The 21,980-nt window shown below is 44.2% G+C and overlaps 1 protein-coding gene across 4 annotated transcripts in view; it reads left to right on the top strand.

Moving 5' to 3' along the window:
• ATP8B4 (ATPase phospholipid transporting 8B4 (putative)) overlaps window positions 1-21,980 on the top strand; it is a 352,146-nt gene that overhangs the window by 71,751 nt on the left and 258,415 nt on the right. The gene's annotated exons all lie outside the window — the stretch shown is intronic.

The following is a 21,980-nucleotide window of genomic DNA, read 5'->3' on the forward strand; positions in this document are numbered from 1 at the left end:
GGGAGGATATACTTGAAGACTTTGTTAGAACTCCTATTTCAGCCAGAGATAGACTGATCCAGGTGAAATTCTTGCATAGAACATATCTCACTCCAGTGCGAATGCATAACATATGTATATCCAACAGTGTGTTATGCCAAAAATGCACAGCTGAAGATGGCTCATTCCTACACATGTTTTGGAGCTGCGCTAGAATCCAAACTTTTTGGACGGCCATTTTTGATACTATAAATGAAATCTTGGAATCACACTTTGACTGTACACCAAAACTAGCCCTTCTGGGTCTATTTGAAGAACAAACGTGTAGCAAGTATGTACAATTGTTAATTCGCATATTATGTTTCTATGCAAGAAAAGAAATTCTAAGAGTCTGGAAAGGTAATAACAATCCATCTATTAATCACTGGAAACGCACGATCAATATCGCTCTTCCTCTATACCAAATGACATACAAGAATCGTAACTGTATACAACGGTTCCATAAAATATGGGCACCATGGTATAACAACGCTATGACGGCTGGATCCAATCTCACACTTTAATCTTCATGTATCCTAATACCAGTACTTAGCTGGTTGCTGGCACGGTTTGGGTGGGGGTGGGGGGTGAGCCCGGAGTCTTTCTTTTTCCCTTCTCCCTCCTCTACCTACCTCTTCTCCTGTTCGTTATCCCTTCCTCTCCTTCCCCTCTCTATCTAATTCTCTTTACTACCTCCTTCTGCTCTCTTGGCACGGTACTCCAATTATAAATGAATCCACTCATAGATGCCAGAGGCTCCTGTAAGCATTGGCAATATGGGATGTATCTGATGCATGTGAAGTTTATTATGGCAATTAAATTACTGTTCACCTATACTTCATACTATATACTGCTGCCTTGCCACTTCCCTTGTGCACCTTTATATCTCCTGTTGTGGGAGCACTGTGCCTTCTCCTGTAATGTCTTTTATTGTTCAAAATAAAAATTGATTTGTGAAAAAAAATAAAAATAAAGAAAACCCTGAGAACCCCCCTTGAGAAGATGGGCTACTCCAAAATCAATTAACAAAGAGGGTACGGGATATCACCCAAAATCGGCTCGTCTCACCCATAAAAGTGTATGTAAATTAAAAAAGAAATATAGGGAGCACAGAGCTGGTGTATAATAGTATGAAATATTTATTGCAACTTCTTATGGCCTATAGACATACAAAAACAGACAAACATGTACCCTCCCTTTGGTTTTAAGGGAGGGTACATGTTTGTCTGTTTTTGTATGTCTATAGGCCATAAGAAGTTGCAATAAATATTTCATACTATTATACACCAGCTCTGTGCTCCCTATATTTCTTTTTTAATCTACTCCAAAATCAGTCCGTAAAGTCAGATTTCTTCTACTTACTGTAAGTGACCGCAACATAGGAGAAAAGTAATTTGTGGCTCATTTTACTCTGGAGGAAACACACTTTTTATATGTGTATGTTTACATGTATTTTAAATTTTAAGATTTTTGCGACAGAGGTCCTTGAAAGAGTTGTTTTAGTGGATTGCTGTGTATGAAAGTGTAGAAGTACAATACAGTATGAAGGCTTACCACCTCAGTACTAGCAGGGGTTGCAGATGACTTTTTTTTTATCCAGCTATGAAATGAATTTCTTTGTTATGCCTGCTTTATTTTACTTCTGTTTTTAGCACAAGCCCTTCTTCCATCCTTCATTAAACGGTTAATGTTATGATGCAACGTTGGCATGGTATCATTCTGAAATCTCTCCTGTGCTGACTAAGCTTCCCAGCACTATAAAGGTTAAGTCATGGGCTTCCCCTCTGTATTCCTGTTACCTAATCATTTTCTTTCCAGCAGATAGTGACAGTAATTGGATGCAGCAGAAATCCCTGGCTGCTCAGCATCCCCTCAGGGTAGACATTTGATACCTGGCACACCTTCGGTCTGTACACAAGCTGCTGAATATAGAAAGCCTTGAAAGTAAAAAATCACCTTGTGTTCTTCATGGAAATCTTTCTGCAAGTGATAATAAAATATCAATGTGCGCAAACCAGAGATTGCATCATTGTTGCGTCCTTTGAATGTAGAAATTTACTGTATTCTTATTCTTTCATAGAAGAGGCACATTAATAATTGACTTGCAGATCAGCTTCCATTTAATTTCAGTGTTTTCATGCAGCTGGTGGGCGATGATTTGAAAGGAGGTACATTAGTCTGTCTGATCAGCCAGCAATTAAAGAGAAGGTGTGCTTTCTTCTGATGAAGAATATACAAACCAGCTTTTTCATACAATTTAGAATTTCTATAAACCCTTATTTTATTCTTCAGAGCAAACCATATTCTTTACTTGATCCTCTGATAATGATATTTGCGATAGGAGGTTGGGGTGACTAAGAAAAATCATGGTTTATAATTCAGGTATGACTCACACATAGCACACATAGGCCTCAATTCACTGGGGGCAGTTTGGTATAATAATTTAGGTCTGCAAAATGCAGCATTCGGTATTTTACACTTTTTTCCCAAATTAACTAAGATTTCCTACTTGTGTTAGAAGTTCGGTTATTTACCGAAAAAAAGATGTTCAATTCACTAAGCCCTGTTCAGAAGTCTCACCAGCCGTGGAGCAGGTCAGACAGCAAGCTATCACTTCTCTTACAAGTCTGTGCATGAGCTGTTCTATTTTCTGTCTAGGGCATCCCCGGCATTCCTTTAGAAGTGCATCTGTGCTAGCTAGAGAGAGCTCTTCTGTGTATCAGTACACAGATATGCACATCTAAAGGGGTACAGAAAATCCATAAACGTCTCCTCCTCTGCCGTTTTGAAGTCCCGCCCGCCAGAGTATCTGATAAAATGGAGCGAGAAGCAGAGCTTTTGGCTCTCCCTTCTGGCTGTGTGGCTCTCCCTATTGACTGTTTGCTACATCTTTCAACTTTTGTTGCATGGAGATTGAGTTACTGACTGGTTAGAGCTGTAGATAAATAACCAACTGTAATGATCTGCTCTGCTGTCTGCACAGGCAGACAGGTTTTTGACCATTTGTTAGGTCTGAGTGCTGCAGGTCCCTGGAAAAGAGACCTATCTCCACTCTGCAAGCTGCAGAGTTGCTGTTCTGGTGAGGAATGTGCATCCACTTGTCATGCAAATTGCTTAGCTGCTTCCTCTGATGGCTTGCAGTATAAATACCATTTCCTCCCAGAATTCCTTGCTGGTCATGATGGTTTGTTCCTGCTAACTCACCTGGAGTCTCAGCCCTTTGCTTACTGTTTGCTAATATTGTTATCTTAGAGTAGTTTATTGGGAGTGCCCTAGCATTCCTGTTAGCATAGTCAGGTTGTTTGTTACCTGTATTGTTTGTATTGTCTATCTGTTGCGATTGTCTTGTCGCCAACGGCGGTCGACAGGAAATCGTTCTGTCTGTTAGGATCGCATTCGCCCTAGCGGTAGAGGCGGTGGTTCCTTCTGTATTCTGCCTTGGGAGTGTAGCCAGAGCAGAAGTTGCTACTGGTTGCTCCATATGTCTGTCTGTCTGGAACGTTCTCTTTTGTTTTCGTGTTTTTTGGTTAGTCAGGGTTGGTACGCTTTGTCGCTATTGCGCTTCTCGTGTGGCGACCGTGCCGCGCACGCGCTTTGTCGCTATTGCGCCTAACGTGTGGTGACCGCGTGTAGTTAGTCCTGTCTGCTCCTGTGTGTTGGATTACCGTTTGTTATCAGTTGTGTCTTTATTCTGTTCCTTTGCTCTGTATTACTCAGTCTGGTGTCGCTATTAGCAATCGCCTTTCTTGCGATTGTGTTCCCACTTGGTTTTCATTGTTGTGTTTTCACCGTCGCCGGGTGGCGACTTGATTGATGGACATTCATTCTGTCTCTGTGCTCTCTCTCTCTCTCTCTCTCTCTCTCTCTCTCTCTCTCTCTCTCTCTCTCTCTCTCTCCAAGGGCTATTTTGCCCTATATTGTTTCACAGCGTACAATTCCCATCTGGCATCTGTGGCAGTGCAGAGGGCTTATTCCTCTGCACTCCACAGCTCCATCTGCCGGTGGGAATTTCCCTCTACGGGTGCATAGCACCATAGCTGGGTTCTGTATTTTATACGCTTGTGGAGGATTTCCGCAGTGTCAGCGCGCATCTTGTGCGCTGACCACGGAAATAATTCCCCAATCGTTACACCAACACTTTTACTTCAATTACCCAATGCTTTAATCTTTGTGAATTGCAATTTCTTGACTTTTCTATTTACGGTACCTCACTAGTCAGTAATGTTACTTTTCAGTACAGTAATAGGTTTACTGAATTGGCATTTGGCGAGTTGATGGGTAAAATCAGCTGTTTCCTGTAGAGGCTAAAATATGACTTAAAAACTATCCATTACCCAGTAAAACAGTTGTGGCTGTCTTGTTCACTGGGTATAATACACAGACACCAGCATAAAATACATACGGTACATTTCTGGGGCTAATGCATGCAGGTAAATTTTATTTAAAGAGTTACTGTTAGGCATAAAATCAAAAATCAATTCTCTATTTTTATATGGTAAACAAATAATAAGGATGCTAACCAGGCAATCCAAAAGTTAAAAATCTCTCTTAACCACTTTACCCCCCGCGGTACGGATTTCCCCGTCCCTTTTTCCACCCTTATAAAACCGTACCCCCCGCGCTACCGCCGCTGTCCGCGCTCCCGCCCCTCGTGCGCGTGCTTCCGCCGCTCCTGCACGCCGCCGCCTGCTCGCCCCGGAGATCAATGAACGGGAAAATCCATTCCCGTTCGTTGTTCTAAGCCCCGCAATGATCTGCTGCTTCTATGAGAAACAGCGCGATCATTGTGATTTTCCCAGCCTCATACTGCTTCCTGTAAGCGTCCTTCCGGACGCTTACAGGTCGCATGAACACAAACTCACTGTCGCCATCTTGTGGCCAAATAGTAAAACTACACCCTAAAGCATTTTACATATACAAATACATTCGTTTTACACAATAAATTAACTCATTACCTCCCACACTCCCCAATTTTTTTTTTTTTGTAATTAACAAAAAATAAAAATACAAAAAAAAAAAAAACATAAATAGTTACCTTAGGGACTGAACTTTTTTTTTATATTTATGTCAAGAGGGTATAACACTGTTACTTTATAAACTACGGGCTTGTAATTAGGGATGGATGCAAAACTGAAAAAAATGCACCTTTATTTCCAAATAAAATATTGACGCCAAACATTGTGATAGGGACATCATTTAAACGGTTTTATAATAGGGACAAATGGGCAAATACATTTCATGGGTTTTAATTACAGTAGCATGCATTATTTAAAAACTATATTGGCCGAAAACTGAAAAATAATAATTTTTTCCCCACATTTTTTCCTATTTTCCCATTGAAACACATTTAGAATAAAATAATTCTTGGCATAATGTCCCACCTCAAGAAAGCCTAATTGGTGGCGAAAAAAACAAGATATAGTTCATTTCATTGCGATAAGTAATAATAAAGTTATAGACGAATAAATGAAATGAGCACTGAAAGGTGAAAATTGCTCTGGTGTTCAAGGGGTAAAACCCCTCAGTGGTGTAGTGGTTATTTTTCTTCTCAATAGAATACCATTTACCAGGTCCCCTGGCTCTTACTTGGTACATCTGCCGCAAAAGAGAAGTTGCAGTGCATGCTGGTTGTTTTTTTTTTTTTTTTCTCCCCTGTTCTCCTCATACATAACTAAAGCAGCCTGATTGGCTGAAGTTTCTTTCACTCCTGGTTTCCCCTCCCGCAGTTCTGTTCCTCTCTGATTGGCCAATATTTCTTGTGCTGAGAAGCTGAGAAAGTGACTCAGCTGAAATCCGATCCATACAGATAAACCAGGTCTGCAAAGTCACCCAATGATTTGTGAGGATGCACACACCGCTGCAGAGTTGTGTGGGAGTGGCTGAAGACTGAGAGGGAGGGGGCATACATACATACATACATACATACATACATACATACATACATACATACATACATACATACATACACAATCAGGCAGAGGAGAGGAAACAGAGTAAGGGAGGAAATTACATCAGGATTGGCTTCAGACACAGGAATTCTAAGATGGAAACTGACAGAAACAGAATTCTCTTTATTCACTATATAAAACTCACTGAAATCAAAATGTGGACAGTGCTAACATATATGTTATGTAAGTAGAGCAAGTATGAGCGTTGCTTTGCTATCACCAGTGATTTCAGAAGAGCTAGGCTAATGGAAGTCAATAGAGGCCAACCCACAGAAGTCATTGCAATTCATGAAATTGCAATTGCGGATTTTGCTCCAATACCAAAGGGTAGGCCTGTTTTAAAATTGCTTTTCAAGTGTTGTGCAAAAAAACAAAAGCAAAAAAACGGAAACTGCATATTGCAACAATTGAAAAGAATCGGGGGGGGGGGGGGTGGGTGGGGGGGGGGGGTTACTGGTTTATTATAAAACTTACATTTTGTTGCTGCTGCAATATATGGTGAAGATATTTTAATTTTGAAATACAGGTTTACCGGTACATATTTTTCTGCATTATGTACTTCTTTCTTCTAGTACTGAAATTACAGTACAAATTGCAGTTATTTATCCTTTATCAGGCTTATCTGACCTCAGCCCACTTCATCAAATATAACCCTACAGCTACCACCGACTATCTTAAATTCCAACACCCTATGCTATCTTTCAGGTACCGGCTGTAGAATTGTCCTGTGCTTTAAACATTCTGGGAACAAATAGGGAGTTACTTTTCTGCATGTTAGTATGGAGGGCCCCACTACCCTAATTCCTGCTATGTGTCTGCTGGAAATTATATCCAATGATGGATTGCACTCAAGCACTAGAACTTTCATGGCACAGATCCTGTTTTCAACGAGACACGAAGTGTCACTGAGGTGGTTATCATCCACTTTCCTTACATTATCCTCTTGGTGCAAGAGGATTGACTCCACCTTGGTTTACCACAGGTTGTCCTTTATGCATAGAAACACGGCTAAAAAGTTCCACCTTAAATGGGATGGATGGATGGATAGATAATGGACATTGAATAACGTGGGCTTACTGGTAGGTAAATCTTTGTAGCTCCAATGATCAACCAGGGAGTGCAATGCTTATTATTTAATGCTCGATTTCTAGCTGGTTTGTTGTTACACACACAACCTACCTAGCTACAATGTGTGTGGCCTTTGGGGCTAATGTATGCACCCCTTCTTGTGTGATTAACTGTGTTCTATTGCTCTTTTTTAAAATTTTTACAGTTTACCATGATTTTGTATAGTGCTATTTGATCTGCTGTAAGTATTTTTTCCCATGCTATTGGAAGTTCAATAAAAGGTTCTTGTTTAACCACCCTGGCGTTCAGTTTCCCCAGGATTTCCGTGCAAAAAGTGTTTCAATTAATTTCCAATAATTTGCAACCATTTTTTTTTTTGCAACCAATTTTTTTTTTATATTAAATTCAATACAGATTATTGTATTGAATTCAATTTAAAAAAAAAAGTATTTTCTGCAAGATGTTGATGACTCTGTGTGACCCTGGTGTCATCAACGCCGATCAACGGGGGACATGTGATCGCCGAGGGAGAAGCAAAATCTGCCAAGGGACATGGAAGAAGACACTGGGGAAGCTATCAGAGGTACGCGACGAGGGATCAGCATGCCAATGGTGAGTATAAGACCCAGATGTATAGGTAGAAGATGTGCAGCCAGGTATAGTTAGCCAGATGTATAGTTAGCCAGATGTGCAGCCAGGTATAGTTAGCCAGGTATATAGTGAGCCAGATGTTTAGCCAGGTATATAGTGAGCCAGATGTTTAGCCAGGTATATAGTGAGCCAGGTGTTTAGCCAGATGTCCCCCTCCCGATCCTCCCCCCCCCCCAGCACACTGTGGGTAGCGATCTGTGCTACCCACAGTGTGCAGAACAAGCATCCAGCCACCCTAGGGAATCCCTGGGCAGCCAGCGGGGCAGAGAATGTGCGGGGGATCCCCCTTGTATGTGGAGGCTGTGCTGGCGGGGGGATCCCCCTTCTATTGTGGCTGTTGCGGGTGGGGGATCCCCCTCTGTGCGGGTGGGGGGATCCCCCTTCTATTGTGGCTGTTGCGGGCGGGGGATCCCCCTCTGTGCGGGTGGGGGGGATCCCCCTTCTATTGTGGCTGTTGCGGGCGGGGGATCCCCCTCTGTGCGGGTGGGGGGATCCCCCTTCTATTGTGGCTGTTGCGGGCGGCCTATCCCCCTCCTCCCCCTCCCTCCCGATCTCCCCCCTCCCGATCTCCTCCCCCCCCCCTCTCTAAGCCCATTGAGTAAATAGATTTACTCACCTGAGGGCTTTCTCCAGCGACGGCAGCAGCACTTCCTCCTCCATCTCCGAAGTCTCGTTCTCTGTACAGTTACATTACGAGGCTTGGTGACGTCACCAAGCCTCGTAATGTAACTGTACAGAGAATGAGACTTCGGAGATGGAGGAGGAAGTGCTGCTGCCATCGCTGGAGAAAGCCCTCGGGTGAGTACATCTATTTACTCAATGGGCTTAGAGAGGGGGGGGAGGAGATCGGGAGGGGGGAGATCGGGAGGGAGGGGGAGGAGGGGGATAGGCCGCCCGCAACAGCCACAATAGAAGGGGGATCCCCCCACCCGCACAGAGGGGGATCCCCCGCCCGCAACAGCCACAATAGAAGGGGATCCCCCCACCCGCACAGAGGGGGATCCCCCGCCCGCAACAGCCACAATAGAAGGGGGATCCCCCCGCCCGCACAGAGGGGGATCCCCCGCCCGCAACAGCCACCATATAAAGGGGTTCCCCAGGCCCGCACAGAGGGGGATCCCCCGCCAGCACAGCCTCCACATACAAGGGGGATCCCCCGCACATTCTCTGCCCGCTGGCTGCCCAGGGATTCCCTAGGGTGGCTGGATGCTTGTTCTGCACGCTGTGGGTAGCACAGATCGCTACCCACAGTGTGCAGTCAGGCATTCAGCCATCCTGGGGAATCCCTCTGATAAGAAAAAAATGCAGCCGGCGGGGCAGAGAAACAGGAAATCTCACTGTCGGCATGGACGAGCTCATCTCGTCATTAACGTTTTTTGCAAGTTTTTGCTGGATGAACTCAGCTTGTCCATACCGCCAGGGAGGTTAAAAATAAACAAAACAATGCAAATTGCCTGGCTGTCCTGCTGATCCTCTGTCGCTAATACTTTTTAGCGGTCAACCTGAACAAGCATGCAGATCAGCTGCTCTGACTGAAGCCTGACTGGATTAGTTTCAGGTGTGGGATCCAGATACTACTGATGCAAGAAAGATCAACAGGACAGCCAGGCAACTGGTTTTGTTTAAAAGGAAACAAATATGGCGGCCTCCATATACCTATCACTGCAGGTGTCCTTTAAACCAGTTGAATGCCAACTGTCAAGGAGTCGAGAGACAGCTTTATGATTTGGTGTTTACTCAAGAAGCTGCTGAGACTTGTGAACTGTTCAAGTTTACTTTTTTTTTTCTAATATCACAGATTAAGTGTTTCTATTAAAATACATCTAGTTTTCCTGAGCTTTGGAATCTCATTAACAGCCACTCTGCCTTCTTTCTATGCAATTGAGCCTATGGATCATTACTCATTTTGACCTGTGAAATGTTCATGCTGGTAGTCAGAGTTTAGTGTAGCACTGTCACGATCTGTTAAATATCAAGGATTGTCCTTTGTAGGATAATCCATACCTTGGAGGTTGCTGAACCTCATTAATGTCAAGATCAACATCCATCTCAAGTTACAATTAGAAGTCACTGTGTTACTAACTGCAGGCGATTTAAATAGAATGACAGGAAGGTGCACATTACATGCAGAAAGGTGAATTAATTGCTTGCAAAGTACACAGAATGTACTGTTAAGAAACACTGAAGTGAAAATAAACTGATGGGCTAAACCATTATGTATAGTTATATTCCTAAATAGGACTCCTATAAGAATCCTATAGTCATATTGTGGTTTTAAAGGTTAAGTATCTCCCATATAGAAAAAGATTGAACTTCTGAACTTTTCATCTCAAAAAGGTTTTTGTTAGGCATACAGGAGTTTTATGATCTCTAAATAGTTTTTAGTAAGAGGTATGCTACAGTCTTATTGTTATACTGCAGAAACAAAATGTTAATTAATGCACTGGAATCATAAATGCTACAGTGGCTAGCTCTTGGTAATGTTGGGATGGTATATCACAAGTTTATCTAGTGCCTAATTATGGTATTTATAGGGGGAGTACAAACAACCTAATTAAAATGTTTGAGTACATGCTGACTTAGTATGTTGGGGGAAGGGGGGCATGCTGCCTAATAACATTTGGAGTATAGTCTGCCTAATTATGCTTTTTGGGGTACATGCTGCCTAATTATGCTATCTAGGGGGGGCATTATTGCTAATTATGTTGTATCTGCAACCTGTGGCCTAATTAGGTTATTTTTGAGGACACTATCTAATGATGTTTTTAAAGCAGACCTAAATCAGAACTTCCTCTCTTAATTGTTGCAGAATGCAATACGTCACATGCATTGCATTACACTTTACTCATCGTGCGTAAGATGTTATGCAAGTAATTCTGCTTAACGCAGTTTGTTGCATACACCTCATAGTTTCAGATCTTCAATGTTGTGCAATAAAAATGATACAATATTTACAAAAATGTGAGATGTGTACTCCCTTTTGTGAAATACTGTACATAATCATCATAAACTAACACAGGAGGAAAAAGGAGCCCTCTTGAATTGGCATACAATGAGGGGTGAAGGAACAAAGCAACAGGTAGATTTGGCACTGTGGACTATGGTTATTCAAAAATGTCATATGGAGATAGAGAAGGAGATGAGCAGGTAATTTTGAAGACTTGGAATTTCAGAACCTATGTTAATGTGTTATATATGGGACATGGCCAACAGGATGTTGGGTGGAGTTTCAGAGAGTAGGCTAGTTAAAGAAAAGGAAGTCAGGAATATGGCGCTATTTAAAGGGAACCTAAGCTGAGAAGGATATGTATTTTTCCTTTTAAAATAATACCAGTTGCCTCACTCTCCCGCTGATCCTGTGTCTCTAATATGTTTAGCCACAGCTCCTGAACAAGCATGCAGATCAGGTTCTCTGACTGAAGTCAGACTGGATTCGTTGCATGCTTGTTTCAGGTTTGTGATTCAGTCACCACTGCAGTCATAGAGATCAGCAGGTCTGCCAGGCAACTGGTATTGTTTAAAAGGAAACATCCAAATCCCTCTAAGTTTAGGTTCCCTTTAAAGGCGAAGCTTAAAGAGAACCCGAGGTGTGTTTAAAGAATGTTATCTGCATACAGAGGCTGGATCTGCCTATACAGCCCAGCCTCTGTTGCTATCCCAAACCCCACTAAGGTCCCCCTGCACTCTGCAATCCCTCATAAATCACAGCCGTGCTGTGAGGCTGTGTTTACATCTGTAGTGTCAGTCTCAGCTGCTCCTCCGCCTCCTGCATAGCTCCGGTCCCTGCCCCCGTCCCTTCCCTCCAATCAGCAGGGAGGGAAGGGATGCAGGCGGGGACTGGAGTTCTGCAGGAGGCGGGGAGAGCAGCAGACTGACACTATAGAGATAAACACAGCCAGCTCTGACAAGCTGCTTGTCAGCAGCGTGACTGTGATTTATGGAGGGATTGCAGAGTGCAGGGGGACCTTAGGGGGGTTTGGGATAGCAACAGAGGCTGGGCTGTATAGGCAGATCCAGCCTCTGTATGCAGATAATATTCTTCAAACCCACCTCAGGTTCTCTTTAACGGCTTGAACTTGATTATAATAGCTTGAACTATATTCTGAGGTGAATAAGAAACAAGTGTAGAGATTTGGAGAGTGAAACGGCACATAAGCAATAGTGAGAAAGGATAAATAAGCCTAGCCCAGCCTTCATAATACAGTGGTGTGAAAAACTATTTGCCCCCTTCCTGATTTCTTATTATTTTGCATGTTTGTCACACTTAAATGTTTCTGCTCATCAAAAACCGTTAACTATTAGTCAAAGATAACATAATTGAACACAAAATGCAGTTTTAAATGATGGTTTTTATTATTTAGTGAGAAAAAAAACCTCAAAACCTACATGGCCCTGTGTGAAAAAGAAATTGCCCCCTGAACCTAATAACTAGTGTTGGGCCACCCTTAGCAGCAATAACTGCAATCAAGCGTTTGCGATAACTTGCAACAAGTCTTACAGCGCTCTGGAGGAATTTTGGCTCACTCGTCTTTGCAGAATTGTTGTAATTCAGCTTTATTTGAGGGTTTTCTAGCATGAACCGCCTTTTTAAGGTCATGTCACAACATCTCAATAGGATAAAGGTCAGGACTTTGACTAAGCCACTCCAAAGTCTTCATTTTGTTTTTCTTCAGCCATTCAGAGGTGGATTTGCTGGTGTGTTTTGGGTCATTGTCCTGCTGCAGCACCCAAGATCGCTTCAGCTTGAGTTGACGAACAGATGGCCGGACATTCTCCTTCAAGATTTTTTGGTAGACAGTAGAATTCATGGTTCCATCTATCACAAGCCTTCCAGGTCCTGAAGCAGCAAAACAACCCCAGACCATCACACTACCACCACCATATTTTACTGTTGGTATGATGTTCTTTTGCTGAAATGCTGTGTTACTTCTACGGCAGATGTAACAGGACATGCACCTTCCAAAAAGTTCAACTTTTGTCTCGTCGGTCCACAAGGTATTTTCCCAAAAGTCTTGGCAATCATTGAGATTTTTTTTTCGCAAAATTGAGAGGAGCCTTAATGTTCTTTTTGCTTAAAAGTGGTTTGCGCCTTGGATATCTGCCATGCAGGCCGTTTTTGCCCAGTCTCTTTCTTATGGTGGAGTCGTGAACACTGACCTTAATTGAGGCAAGTGAGGCCTGCAGTTCTTTAGATGTTGTCCTGGGGTCTTTTGTGGCCTCTCGGATGAGTTTTCTCTGTGCTCTTGGGGTAATTTTGGTCGGCCGGCCACTCCTGGGAAGGTTCATCACTGTTCCATGTTTTTGCCATTTGTGGATAATGGCTCTCACTGTGGTTCGCTGGAGTCCCAAAGCTATAGAAATGGCTTTATAACCTTTACCAGACTGATAGATCTCAATTACAGTACTTTTGTTCTCATTTGTTCCTGAATTTCTTTGGATCTTGGCATGATGTCTAGCTTTTGAGGTGCTTTTGGTCTACTTCTCCAGTGTTCTCCCCAGAATATTTTTCCAGCCGGGTGGCATGAAAAAGTAGCCGGGTGGGTCACACTGGGTGTGGAATCACACTGGGGGGGGGGGGGGGGTGCGCTAGGTAGTACTGAATGGGTGGGGGCGGCCAAGGATAAAAACACACACACACTATACACGCACACAAAATATATGCGCACACACACACGGAATATAGGCACACACTATACACACACCCAACACACACACTATACACACACCATACACACAATATACACACACACTTTAAGAGGACCAATCATCTGTAATGAAGATACTCTGCTATGAATATCAGCAGGAGGCTGCTGAATAAAGTGCTCTGAAGTTTAGACTGCAATAACCACAAGTATTTTCCAAGTTTAGATAAAATTACAGCTAAACTGCTTTATTATTTTCTAGAAATAAGGTCAGTAATGCCACCTTTTTATAATCTATCAGCAGAAATCTGCTGCGACATTACAGCTCTCCTCTCCACATCTGTTTAATCACTAGTTAGTGAGGACAGTACGAGTGTGTGTGTGAAGCTAACTCTGCATATAAAAGGCATTTATCACAGCAGCGCACAGCCCCCCTCCCCCGTTATGACAAGAGACTTGCAGGTCGGAATGAATAGAGCCAGGCGTCCCGCGGTGCAAGTTTATCTGTCCTGTGTGTAACTTAACAGCTTTCCCCGCCCCTCTACACTAGGAAGGGAGCTGGGGAAGAGGGCAGCCGGAGATGACGTCCCTGAATGACAGCGAGCTGGCTGCACAGACACAGCCGCTGCTGCTATAATGATTCAAGAGGAAGTAATTCTGCTACAAACGGCAGCCGGGCGGGAGGGCAGGGTCAGGTGGGCGCTCCGCCCAGTTGAAAGGCTCTGGGGAGAACACTGTTCTCTGTGTCAGATAGCTCCTATTTAAGTGATTTCTTGATTGAAACAGGTGTGGCAGTAATCAGGCCTGGGGGTGACTATAGAAATTGAACTCAGGTGTGATAAACCACAGTTAAGTTATTTTTTTAACAAGGGGTACAATCACTTTTTCACACAGGGCCATGTAGATTTGGAGTTTTTTTTCTCACTAAATAATAAAAACCATCATTTAAAACTGCATTTTGTGTTCAATTATGTTATCTTTGACTAATAGTTAACGTTTTTTGATGAGCAGAAACATTTAAGTGTAACAAAACATGCAAAAGAATATGAAATCAGGAAGGGGGCAAATAGTTTTTCACACCACTGTATATAGTGGAGCATACAGTCTTCTTAAAGCACGTACACACTCTTGGGAAACTCGTCCCCAGATACTCATTCTGCAAGGCTTCAGTCAACAAATTAGCATGTGTACAGGTGTCTCACTACATTGCTTTTGGATCAAGTACCTCAGTGGCCCGCTGATGCAGCAAATACAAAAGGAAACCTGTGTGTAAATTACATTTTTGGGCTTTAGCCTGCCGGACCAGGAAATGGCAGCTTCGGTCAGCCAAATCCCTGAGACCCCCTATTCTGAAGGGGATGCAGAGCGGGGACCAGAAGGAAACAGCAGTGGCCTATCTGCTATACCAGCCCATTGTAACAGCCCACCTTTTCTCCGTTCTGTCGTGTCAACCCCCCCACCCCTTTGCACATGTCCTTTTTCTGCCCCTCTTCACTTTCTGAACCCCTGCTGGAAGATGGCAACTTACTACTGGGGAAGGGGGGTTTTGAGGCAGTCAGTCAAACAACTGGGTGAAAGTCAGGTGTGGAGGGGGGGAGGCACAGAAGAGTGGAGAACAGCCAAACTGCCACAGCAGCAAGCTGGTATCATAGATAGGTCACTGCTGTTCTCTTCTGGTCTCCGCTCTGCACCACTTCCACTCCTGTTCTCTGCTGGCCTAAGGCTGTGCTTGCTTTGGATGTGCTCTGGCTAAGGGCATGGCTTACACACTCACTCCTCCCGCAGTGTGACGCCGCTCTTTCATTGCCTTACAGGCTAGCGATATGTCTGAAGAGCCTCACGCCTGCAATGTCACCAGAGGGATGGCGTCCCAATCCCTGCCGAGTGACATGCTTCATACATGTGTACGAGCCTTTACTCTGTTTAGCTAATTGATCATACAGGAAGGTGGGAATTTTCTAGTTAGTCTGTCCAGATTACACGATTGTGTATAATTTTACCTTCAGTTAGTTTTGGAAATACATAACTGGCTGTAAATTGAAGTGAAACGACTGAGTTATAGTCATTTGAAAACGCAAGAAGCCCGATGGAGCACAAGATGCGTGATGGAGCACTGATAAACGTTTGTAACAATTTTCAAAGTATAGTTTTACTTTTAAGCACTGCTCAATGTGTTCTATTCAGAATCAAAACAATATATCTAATGTCAGTCCAAAATTCTTCAAAAACCTTGATCAAAGGCAATATACAAACTTCTGAGTGCACAAGCTTTTATGCATACATTATATATAATACACATGCTGAAAATCTGAATGGCGGGGACACGGTGAAGTTTAAGGCTGCTTCCACAGTGGGACGTTACAGGCGCACGTTAGAGCAGCCTGTAACGCAGCCCAACTCACAGTAATGAAAAATCAATGGGCTTTTCACAGTGCCCACGTTGCGTTACAGTGTAACGCTGGACGTTCAAGAGAGTGCAGCATGCTGTGCGTTATACGCGGTTTTAGCCGCGTTAGACTGTTTGCACATGCTCAGTGCAGGAGAGGAGGTGGGGAGAGTCCGCTATTGTCTCTAGCCGCATGGCTAATTAATATTCACTGCACTGTGTGACGTGCAGTGTTTACTTCCTGGAGTTGCCGCTTTGTGGGGCGATTGGCTGGCGGGACCACGTGATGCAGAGTGTTCCGATCACGTGGTCTCCACAGGCTTGACGCATGCGCCGTTTTCGTTCTACCAGTATCGAACGAAAAGGGCGCACCAAGAGACGCATAACGCGTCTCTATGTAGCGTCCTAGTTTAGCACCACCATGCGTTGCGTTAGGGGAACGTTGTGCGGCCTTAACATCCCCTCTAACGCAACGTCTCTGTGTGAAAGAGCCCTAAAACATATTTTCAGTCATCCATAGGGGACTCAGGCTATACGTTGTGGATGAAGGGAGAATTTGCTGTAAAGTGTTTTTTGGTGGTAGCTTAGAGCGCTCAGTTTTGATGTGCGTGGAGTTTTATTTGCACGGTCAACAGATTGTTTTCCAGCTGTCAGGTCCCTCCTGGGCTGACACAATGCTCGGAATATCTGAGAAGCATCTAATTTTCCATTGCTCTGTTATACGCTCCGACATGTGTTTGGTCTCAGCTGCGTGACATGGCTGTAAACTGCTCGCTCCCTTTACAGCGTTGTTACAATTACCGTAGTCTGACATGTGCAATTGAAGTTTTATCATTACCAGATTCCCCCATAATACAGGTTCACATACTGCCAGTTTTTCTTCACTGGCACATTTAAACATGTAAGATAATGGGGCGTTAAAGATTTATTTTTCTCAGCGGCTTTAAGAACGTAGCTAGATGCGAACTGTTGTCTGAGGTACGCATGTCCCGTGGGGGTTTCTGAGGGATTCAGGGAATTCTTAAAGAGACACTGAAACGAAAAAAAATTATGATATAAAAAATTGTATGTGTAGTACGGATAATTACTAGAACATGAGTAGCAAAGAAAATATTCTCATATTTTTATTTTCAGTTATATAGTGTTTTTTATAACATTGCACCATTCTCTAATATTTGCAGTTTACACACTACTCAGCATTCTAATTGATGTTACAGAGCAGGCCAGTGAACTATTGACTTGTCCTGTGCAGAAGAAAAAGCAATACAGTGACTGACAGTTGAGATAACAAGCTTCAGAAGACAGAGCTCTCTGCGACTTTGAAAGTCGTGGAGCTCAATGGCTCTTTTGCATAGATAACAACTGGAATTTCTTAACTCTTTCTGTACTGGAAACACTATTAGACTTCTGTCTCTGCTCCTAATATTTTATTTCTTAGCTGTACTACACATACAAATCTTTATATCATATATTTTTTTCGCGTCAGTGTCTATTTAAAACAGTTAGGAAATCGCACAAAAAGCAAAATGGAATACGTATTTTAGTTCACTGAAGGCAATGAGGAAAGATTGGAAATAAATTACAGAATTATTGTAGTTAAAATGCGCTGGGCTCTCCTTTCCCCCACAGACTGCTCCTCCTCAGTATGCCACAACATTCCTCTGTAAAACATACTAGCAAAAGTGCAGCCCCAGCAACATAAAATCAGAAACCCTGGGCAATAAAAGTTGTGGATTGGCTCTAAAAGCATACGAGTGCCCCAATGTTCTAAGAAGGTGGCTTATATAGCTGGTAAATGGAGTTAATGTGAGCACAAGGCCTTGTGTGGTGCGCTAGATCGCTGAACATGGCTGGCATGTTTTGAAGGTGGTAGAATTTGAACCAGTGAAATGCATTATCATCACTATGTTAAACAGGTGAATGTTGTGGTGTATGGAGGAGCAGTCTGTGGAGGAAAGCAGATAGCTAATACTGAAGCTTGGAAGCAGACCATCTGTGCAGTGTTTCCTGAGGTGACATAAAGAGGTTTTTGTACTGGTGCACTTTGGTGTTTCATATATAAATTACAGAATTAGATTGTACTACTAATAAATGTTTGTGTCCAAGAGTTACTTGGAATAATCTCATCTATATTTGTGGTACTTCGTAAGCATAGGCTTTTAAAATGAAGTACAGTGCTGCAGAAATTAACATGAAATGGGGCCTTAGACAAGATAGCAGTTTTTTCCCACCGCTGATGGTCACCGGCCTTTTTTTAGTAAGATTTGGTGCAGGCTAGCATCCACCAAGCCCCTAGACTCTCTCCAGGCCCTAGGTAACTGCCTAGATTTGCCTTGTGGATGATCCGGCTCTGCAATACCGTGAAAACGCTTTTTATGCAAGTGGCAAAAATGCTGTAATGTGTGAATGCTTTCACAAACATTCTAATAGTTTATAAAAATGCAAAATGAACTAACAAAAGAAAAATCTTTGTCAAATCAATATTTGTTATGACTACCCTTTGCCTTCGAAACCGCATCAATTCTCATGGGTACACTTGCTCAAAGTTAGAGATTTTGTAGGATTATAGTTAGGTGCAGGATAAACCAGTTATACCAAATAACTGCTAATGATTCTCATTTTTATATGTAGGTTGAAACACAGTAAAACAGCTGTGTAAGGTGCTTAAAACTGGGTGAGGGACAGCCAAACTGCTACTGAGGTGAGGTTATGGAAGACCGTTTCATATCACAGGTCATACACCATAGTAAGAGTAAACACGTGTTGGAGGTTCCTTGCATGTTAAGGGCTGCATTTCTACAAATCGAGTGTACGATTTGTTCAGTATTAATGTGTCCTCACAGCTGAGAAGTACAGGGATATGCTTAACCACCATGCAGTACCATCAGGGAGGTGTCTAATTGGCCCCATATTTGTATGCAGCAGATAAACTAGAACTATCTTCAGGGTACACTTCCAGTCGCCGTCTGGATATTAGGATGCGGCTTCCCATTAGCGGTAATGTGGATTCGGGTGTGTGCTGCGGTAATCTGCAGCATGCATCCATAATTCCCTCCATGTCGCATTGCATCGCAGCATAAATTTGCATCAATAGAAACAACTCCATTGACTTGTATTGGTTGCAGTTTGCTTGCGGTGTGGTGTGATGCAATAATTGCTTTTCACCTCGGCTAGTGGAAACAGGTCCTAAAGAAAAATAGGAGACCTGTAAATTATGGCGTGACCCATGTAGAGCCCTTATTTCAACATCATCATGTGGTATGTCTAGGATTGCATAGAAAATTTGAATTGGCCTACATTCACAGAAAATCTCCAGGATATTTGGAAAGACCTACTTTCCAAGTTCCTTGAGAAAGTGTATGCAATTGTACCTTGAAGAACTGATGCTGTTTTGATGGTAAAGGGTGGTCACACCAAATATTAAGTGCAGCAGCTTGCTTTGCAAAGAAGTAAGCATGTGGCAGATCAGTTTTTCATTACAGTTTCTAGAATTATTATTTGTGTACTGCTTAATTGGGGTGGGGTAAATGAAGATTGCTGAACCTATCTTGCTAAATTTATGAAAATTCACCTCCAAGCATTGTGTACACAAACTAACTGTGAAGTTATTTAACCACTTCTGGACAGCAGTGATTGAAATCTATGCCCTGTTTGAAACCTGTTGTTCTGCTGTGCCCCCCTGTAAAAAGTGCCAGGCTAGCGACAATCTCCTTATTGCTAGCCTTCTATTTACCTGCAGCCTGTCAATAATTGCGCACTCCCCCGCCTCTGTCCCCGCCACTGCCCGCCTCCGTGAGCTTCCTCCAATCGGAAGCTAAGCCGCGACCCAGGAAGTACTTCCCAGGTCACGGCTTAGCTTCCGATTGGAGGAAGTTCAATAAGGCAGGCAGTGGCAGGTAGAGTTGGGCCGAACCTCCGATTTTAGGTACGCGAACCTGGTTCGCGAACTTCCGCGGAAGGTTCGGTTCGCGTTAAAGTTCGCGAACCGCAATAGACTTCAATGGGGATGCGAACTTTGAAAAAAAAAATAATTATGCTGGCCACAAAAGTGATGGAAAAGATGTTTCAAGGGGTCTAACACCTGGAGGGGGGCATGGCGGAATGGGATACATGCCAAAAGTCCCGGGGAAAAATCTGGATTTGACGCAAAGCAGCGTTTTAAGGGCAGAAATCACATTGAATGCTAAATGACAGGCCTAAAGTGCTTTCAAACATCTTGCATGTGTATACATCAATCAGGTAGTGTAATTAAGGTACTGCTTCACACTGACACACCAAACTCACCGTGTAACGCACTGCAAACAGCTGTTTGTGTAGTGACGGCCGTGCTGGACTGGTGCGCACCATGGCGAGAGTGCAGGTTTTGGTGGCTTTACAGCCCATATGGTCGCCTGGCTGATGTAGCTGAATGACAGAACAGTGACTGTCCAGCTGATCAAATTTGGTCTGACCACAATGAGGCAACGACCTTATTATCGTGGGTGTGCCCCCCGAGACACTCATCTAGGCGCCGGTCATTGCTTCATTGTGATACGCAAGCCCCTTCACCACGGCAAGGTAATGATCACGAAGGGGAATGGGCGCATGTACATGCCTTTTCTTTTGTTGTTGCAGCTGCCCGCAGTGCAGCCAGAAAAATTAGGCAGTCATGTACACGCACCAGAAAAATTATTACAGCGGCCGCTGCTAGCAGCGGCCTAAAAAATTCAGCAATCCGCCTGGAGTCCCGGACCCTGTTGGTGGTGGCGGAGAAGGTAGTCAAGCGGCCTGCAGGCAGACATGCTGTGTGGAGGGACTGGGAGCGACTTAGTCTTCTTGGGGCAGGCCAGGCAGCCAGTCACACGGCGTGCAGGCAGAGATGCTGTGTGTGCGGGGACTGACTTAGTCTTGGGGCGGGCAGCAGCCCTCCGGGATCCATGCCTCATTCATTTTGATAAAGGTGAGGTACTTAACACTTTTGTGACTTAGGCGACTTCTCTTCTCTGTGACAATGCCTCCAGCTGCGCTGAAGGTCCTTTCTGACAGGACGCTTGCGGCAGGGCAGGAGAGAAGTTGGATGGCAAATTGGGACAGCTCTGGCCACAGGTCAAGCCTGCGCACCCAGTAGTTCAAGGGTTCCTCATCGCTGTTCACAGCAGTGTCTACATCCACACTTAAGGCCAGGTAGTCGGCTACCTGCCGTTCCAGGCGTTGGTGGAGGGTGGATCCGGAAGGGCTACGGCGAGGCGTTGGACTAAAGAACGTCCGCATGTCCGACATCACCATGAGATCGCTGGAGTGTCCTGTCTTTGACTGCGTGGACACGGGAGGAGGATTAGTGGCAGTGGTACCTTGCTGGCGTTGTGCCGTCACATCCTTAAAGGCATTGTAAAGCATAGTTGACAGCTGGTTCTGCATGTGCTGCATCCTTTCCACCTTCCGGTGAGTTGGTAACAGGTCCGCCACTTTGTGCCTGTACCGAGGGTCTAGTAGTGTGGCCACCCAGTACAGCTCATTCCCCTTGAGGTTTTTTATACGGGGGTCCCTCAACAGGCAGGACAGCATAAAAGACGACATCTGCACAAAGTCGGATCCAGTACCCTCCATCTCCTCTTGCTCTTCCTCAGTGACGTCAGGTAAGTCAACCTCCTCCCCCCAGCCGCGAACAATACCACGGGAAGGTTGAGCAGCACAAGCCCCTTGCGATGCCTGCTGAGGTTGTTCTCCTGCCGTTGTCCCCTCCTCCTCCTCCTCCCCCAAAGAAACACCTTGCTCATCATCCTCTGAGTCTGACTCGTCTTCTGCACACGACTTCTCTTCTTCCTCCTCCTCCCCCCTCTGTGCTGCCGCAGGTGTTGAGGAAACAGCTGGGTCTGATGAAAATTGGTCCCATGCCTGTTCCTGCCGTAACGGTTCCTGGTCACGCTCATTCACAGCTTCATCCGCCACTCTACGCACAGCACGCTCCAAGAAGTAAGCGTAGGGAATTAAGTCGCTGATGGTGCCCTCACTGCGGCTCACCAGGTTGGTCACCTCCTCAAACGGCCGCATGAGCCTGCATGCATTTTCCATCAGTGTCCAGTTGTCGGGCCAGAACATCCCCATCTTCCCAGACTGTTTCATTCTACTGTAGTTGTAGAGGTAGTGGGTCACGGCTTTCTTCGCTTCTAGCAGGCGGGAGAACATGAGCAGGGTCGAGTTCCAGCGAGTCGGGCTATCGCAAATGAAGCGTCTCACCGGCATGTTGTTTTTGCGCTGAATTTCCGCAAAGCGTGCCATGGCTGTGTA

The sequence above is a fragment of the Hyperolius riggenbachi genome, chromosome 3, assembly GCF_040937935.1.
Source record: "Hyperolius riggenbachi isolate aHypRig1 chromosome 3, aHypRig1.pri, whole genome shotgun sequence".
Lineage (NCBI taxonomy): Eukaryota > Metazoa > Chordata > Amphibia > Anura > Hyperoliidae > Hyperolius > Hyperolius riggenbachi.